Raw genomic sequence first — 6757 nt, forward strand, 5'->3', positions numbered from 1 at the left:
ATACAAAGTGTGATTAATATTCTCAAGCATATTTTGCAGGGTTTTGAGCCAGAATGTGCCGGACTACTTAATAAGTCAAGTTTTATTTGGCCCGATCTGGGAGCGTGGTGAATTATGAAATAAAGCTAGGACTCCATGCTTTTTGCAGTTTTATTTCTCCGTGGTTTGCATAATTCAGTCAGAACATTTGTAACTTTCCTGACAGGTTAATGCTGTTGGGTTCAAAGTGAAGACACTGAGGAAATACACAGAAAGACAAGACAGCAGGGAGAAACAGACATAAAGATCAGAGGAGGCGAGAACAAAGGGGGAGAGAGGATTTGAGGTGTCACAAAATAGTTTCACACTGTCCTTGTATTCTGTGCGTGTCGTGTAGTGTCAGATTTAATGAACTTTGCACCTTTCTCTCCATCCCTCACCACCGCGCTCTTGCTATAGCTCTAAATCTGAGTTTGACCACTGCAGTGCTGTGCCCTCTACTGCATTGTCATCAGTATAAGTGGACAGTCTTTGAAAATGGAAAAGTCAGGAAATTTGATGTCTGCAGTCCTACAATCTCATAGTAAAGCAGGGAGCGAGTGGGAGTGAGAAAGAGAGAGGGTGCATGAGAGTGCACCTTGTGTCCTTCAGTTATTTTTCTCGCAGCCGCTCAGTACGTCTTGCCTGCAGAATCTGCAATGAGACATTGCTCTTTGTGACTGGACCAGACCACCTGGTTACAAGAAGACATACACACTAGCAGAGCTTAGAAAAGGGAAAAAGGGAGTTTCTTGATCATTCTGTGATCACTGAATTTAAGTGCAAGATGTGTGTTTGGGGTTTTCTTTTTGTATTGTCAGACTCTTTCTGCTTTCTCTGCCACCAAGTTTGCTTTTGTGTCTTTGAGTTTGGACTTGTGATGTCTGTGGGCTTACCCCTTTTGCCCAGCGGTACCCTTGTTCGTAAGTGGTGTCGCTTTGGACATTTCGGTCTAGACAATAAAGCCGTAGTCACATTCTCGTCACTCTAGTCATCCCTGGCCAGCTGTATCCTCTCTCTTCTCTTATCTGTATGTGACCAAGGAAATTAAATTACAAATATAATCACTTGGCTCCAGTTTCTTTAACAGTGTGTTTCTGCTTTGCATATAGAGTGAGCTTGCACACTCTATATGCTTGCGCACTCTATATTCTATCAGCCTCCAGGAGACGTTGTGTGAAGTTACTTACTGGCCTATTTACGATAATGGGCTCTGCTCTACTTGGGAGTCACACACCTTTTCACAATGACAATGAATGGCATGAGGTGGTAAAGGAGGTAGAGGAATGTAAGACATGGAAACCTTGTTGCTTTAATCTTTGCAAAAATTATTGTGCATAATTACAAGTCTAAAAGGCAGGCAGCGATGATAAAATAGACAAAAAAGCTCACTATCTTGACACCTCATGGATTTTAATGCAGTATATGGAGCAATAACAAGAAAAAGCTGTCATGAACTTTACTTTTAACCTAGCAAATAATGTGCTATTAACCCATTTAATCCAGAATTTTTCAAAATTTTTCAGTGACAGTTTTTTTTATTAAATGGAAAAGTAGGTGAAAAAGTGTAAATAATGTTTCAGCAGTGAGACTCGAGTGTGGGGATTAATATATTTAAACTAGAACACTATGACAACCCCTCAAACTCAAACTCAAACTCAAAAATTTAAATTTATTTTTTAGTCCTGATATGAATACTGAGACAAAACAAGAAAAAACACAAAAAGCATTATTACATTTTAGTACTGAACATAAATATTGGTGGTGGATGGAGGATGCTGGACAGGCTTGGCATGGTGAAACACACAGTAAGGGTCCACTGATAACATCTAGCAGATGCACAACTTTGAAACATTCCAAGGAATGCTGGGAACATTAATGGACCATGAGCCATACATCTACTGATGTACAAAGTTACAGTTGTAAAGCGGTTAAACTGTTAGCAGTCGGACGTACCGCCCACGGGACATTGGATGGTTTAGGGGACTAATAGGACTGCTAAGGGGTTAATGGCAGTCATGGCAATAGCATGGCAACCGGATGCTGGACGCCAGAGATGAAGGGAGCTGTCAAGCTTGAGAAGGAGTCCTATCGAGACTGAATAGCTTGAGGGAATTGGGAAGTAGCTGACAAATACAGAATGCAAATCTGACAATAACTGAAGCAAAACTTGTGTGGGAAGAGTTTGGTGAGGCCATGGAGTGGCCCTTAGTTGGCTTTAAGGTAATTCTACCAAACCATATAGCAACACAGAAAGGCATGTCTTCCAATTTCAGGGACATCACACTCCTCAGCTTGTTCAATAAGGTCTACGCGAGGGTGCTGGAGAGGTTTGTTATTTGAACCTTGGGTTCAGGAGCAAATGTGTGGACACATCTTAGTCACAGAACACTGGATGAACTCTATATCTTATCAACAATATTTGAGAGTGTTTGAGAGTTTTCTCAAACAGTCTACATGTAACTTGTGGATTTAAAGCAAGGAATTTGAACATGTCTCCTGGGGTGTCCAGGGCAGTGCTTCAGGTGGATGAAGTTTCAGGAAGGGTGTTGGTGTATCCAGTGCTCATAAGCCCCCATAAACCATGTACAAGTTTGGTTCACATTTCTGACTATAAGTCAGACTTGGTTGCTGGACTCAGTCAGAACTGCCTTTTGTCACCATTTCTGTTCATGGTTTTTATGGACAGATTTTCTAGGTGCAGGTTGCAGGTGCAGAAGGTTCAGCAGTTTCAGGGTTTCACCTCTGCTTTTTGCAGACGATGTACTTCTGCTTGCTTCGCTGACCAAAGACTTCTAGTTTGCACTAAGGTGTTTTGCAGCTGAGTGTGAAGTGGCTGGGATGGAAATTAATACCTTCAAGTGTGAGACCACAGTTCTCTGGTAGAAAAGGGTGGAGTGCCCCACTCCAGGTTGCGAACAAGCTGTTGTCTCAAGTGGAGGATTTTAAGTATCTCGGGGGCTACCTGCAGCTTTTGTGGTTGGTCCCTATGGTAGATAGAGGCTTTTGGCACTTCATCACTTACAGTGGAGAGGGATGGGGGAGAAGGTGTGGGGAGGGGGACGTCAACGTCACTGATAATGTCGTTCCTGTCATGATCTTTTCACACGAATTTGGCATATGCATTCAACAGCCTGGTTGGCAAATAGCCTGTCTCCCCTTCATACTCCATATTTGACCCAACACTATCACAATCGCTGTCCTTGGTGATTGTGATAGTAAGAAAAAGAATGATCAGTCTGTTTAAGTGTGTGTAGGGTGTGCTACATTATCCTGCCGGCCACTAATGATAGCCAATAAGATGTTTAGTCATTCTACAACCACACAGAACAAAGCCAAACATGATGTGCACAAAAACAAATGGTCCCATCTTTATGTAAGGTACTCTAATAAACTTTTGCTTTGGGGGCTTTGATGGAGACATCTTTTTCTCATCGTTCAGACGGTGAATAAACAACTCTGGTCGTGGGAGAATTTATGCTAAACATGTGACACTGCATATATTTCACGGAGACACTTTATTATTTCAATATTTGCTTAAAATGCATCAGTGCATAATTCAGAAACATCTTTACGACTTTTTAACTGCTTAAGTGTTTTTCTGGGTCACTATTGTTGATAACCTGTTTAGCCATTCTGTGACCACACTGAACGAAGATGAATCACTGCAACTATAAACATCAGTACTAGATTTGATGTGTACCAAAACAAATGCCCCTATCTTTATGTTAACATACTTTAATAAAGTTTTGTTTGGTGGCTTTGATGGAGATATTTTCCTTTCGTGGCACTGTCAGGGAATAAACATTTATTATTTCAATATTTGCTTAAAAAGTGTTGATGCATAATTCAGACACAATTTTTAAAACTTTCCAAGTGCTGAGGTTTTTTGGGGGTCGCTATTGTGACCGATGGGATTAGTGTCTGCTTGTCAGTTTTCTGCCCACCCAACATTTTTGCTAGAATAAAAATACCTGGTTTGCCATAAAAATTTTAGACAGTCAAAGCCCACAGATTCCTTACATTAGTGATGCCCTGACTTGCTCTCTAGAGAGAGCATGTGGAAGTTTTCACACTTATAGATCTGAGTATCTCATCAGCTACACATTTGAACACATATTCCACAGATATGGATCATTTCTCTCCATATCTGCATACTGGAACTATTACACAGCATGGCTTCATAGTGGCAGAGTGTCCAGACTTTTCACCAGTTAAAAACATTTGGTGCATCATGACACAAAAAACATGACAAAGATGACCCAGGACTGTTGAACAGCTAAAATCGTCAGACAACAATGTGACGATATTTCCTCTCCCAAACGCCCCACGAATGGTCTCCTCAGTTCCCAGGTGCTTGCACATAAAAGAAGATGAGAGAGTGGTAAACATAGCCCTGTCCCAGCTATTCTGAGATGTGTTTCTGGCGTCAAAATTATAATTATTTTTAAATAAAATGGTACATTTTCTCAGTTTAACTGTTTTATATGAAACGTTTAATATAAGAAATATGAATATTATTGCATTCTATTGTTATTTACATTTTACACAGAGCCCCAGCATTTTTCAAAATGGGGCTGTGTACAGTATGTTTCACCATAATAGATGTGCTATCATTACGAAACACTCCACCTATCAGTGATGAGGATTATTCATAAGCATCTAAACTGTCGGTTTTTAATCTCCGCAAGTTAAGCATGACGTTAATGTTGAAGCTATTTATGAATGAGGGAGTAACTTCTGAGACAGCATTGTTCATTAAATCATTCAGTCATCATCCTGCATTATTTCCTGGTGGCAGCTGCCACCGTGTAGATGGCCTCTTCTTCAGCTCAAATCTGTTCTGCACACGTTAGATGATCTGACTAAATAAACAGTCACAATCGCTCTCTGTCCCTGCCTATCCCGCAGGTCTTTCACAGAAAAGGGACAAAATGAAAATCTGTGTATATTACAATGATGTGCATCCCAGAGGAGTCAAAAGGAAACGCACGTTAAGGAAGAGTGAGGGGAAAATGAATAGAAGAATTGCATTTTTATCATCCTTATTATGAGGAGCCTTCCAGAGGTCTGCCTTGCTTCTTTCTGTTATTCCCTATTCACTTAGGAATTTATTTGCTTATGCAGAGATTGTTATACTTGCTTGTACCTGCCAGGCCAGCAAATGAAAAACTGTATCAATACCTTCTACAAGGTCCCAAAACAGTTGCTGAGCAGGTGGATGGTCTGTTTATTTGTGATCTTTATGTATTCAGTGCAAGTTACTCTCCCCCGCAACTACAGGGACCACATGTTTGTCAGCCCCTTCCTGAGGCATCTCTGTGTTCTGCTACAGTGAAATGCCATATGCCCCCAAGTTGGGCTTAACTGCTCATTTTTCCCCACTCAGTCTAGTCCAATCCACAGACTACATATGAGTCTTTGAAAAGAGATAGGACTTTCTAAACTATTGTTCTCAAACAATTACTCTATATGTCTGTTCCTGTGCTTATAAAGCCCATAGCTGTCATCATCCTTGCCACTAGCAGGTTGCCTTGAGAGACTGGACTGGTGAAATAATGGCTCCCCACTGGATCATGTGAATCATTCTGATGACTGTTTGATAAATGTTCCACCACCCAGGCTCTGGCTCGAATAGTAATTTCTCTCTCCAAGTGGACTGGCTGCCAAATGACAACAGCCTCCATACACATGCCCCCACCTAACCACAGCATCTTTAACAGCCCCTCCCTTCAACTCCTATAATTACTGTACTCTATAAGTCAGGTTTAAGACCAGTCACTCTAAATCAGCCCTGAATCAGCGTGTGTTACTGTGTCCATTGTTCCCTTGTCTGAGCTCTGCCAGAGCTGGTGCAGAAAAGGGCATGCCTGTCCTGGCATTTTCTATAATGGACTTTTTAGTTAAAAGACGGGGAAATAATAAGCAGATCTACGTGTGGGAAAAGACCTCTTTGTGTTTGGTTGGAAGTTAAGACCAGGGACAGCTGGGGGTTAGAGTTGACAGACAACAGCGCTGCTCTTTTCACACAGCTTGACACATAATGGGACCAATTTTTCTCTCTACATCTCTCCCTAGTGGCCATGATTTGCTCATTACATTGATGTAGGGGGACTGAGGGAGGGAGGTAGTGAGGAAGAGAAACAGGGAGAATGACCAGGAAAGAGAGAAATGGTGTGAAATTTAGAAGCGGAGAATTCACCACTACTCTCATTTCTTTTAAAAAGTGTCTGGATGTAACCCACTTATGAAGGTGTTTAACAATTTGCCAAGAAATCCTCCCTTTGAGGATGCAGAACGTTTGAAATCTTGAGGAGTTGTTTGCGAGATACTATCCTTCAGCTGACAGACCTTCTGTGTAAACCAGCACCAGACAGTTTGGGAAAAGAGAACTAATGCATGGTTAAACAAGACAAATTCAGTGAGTAGATATTTATGTGACTGGAGGTCCCCTGGCATCAGCAGCACTGCTCTTCAATCAGGGAAATCTACATTTAATTAACAAAGAATTAAAGAGCATTGTTATTCTGATTAAAGGCACTGGTCTTGATTTTCCACTCGTCTCTACTCCTCCTGAATCTGGCTTAGGGTTTCTTTTGATTTTCTGCAAGTGGATCAACATCCATTTGGATTGTCTACTCAGGTCTCACTTTTCAGATTGCTATACTATATTCACACTGCAATCTCTGCATATTATTGACCCCTCTCTCTATCCAATATTGGGTTGGTAATAGGATTA

Source organism: Haplochromis burtoni, unplaced genomic scaffold (assembly GCF_018398535.1).
Source record: "Haplochromis burtoni strain Fernald_Lab_line unplaced genomic scaffold, NCSU_Asbu1 Contig_350, whole genome shotgun sequence".
Lineage (NCBI taxonomy): Eukaryota > Metazoa > Chordata > Actinopteri > Cichliformes > Cichlidae > Haplochromis > Haplochromis burtoni.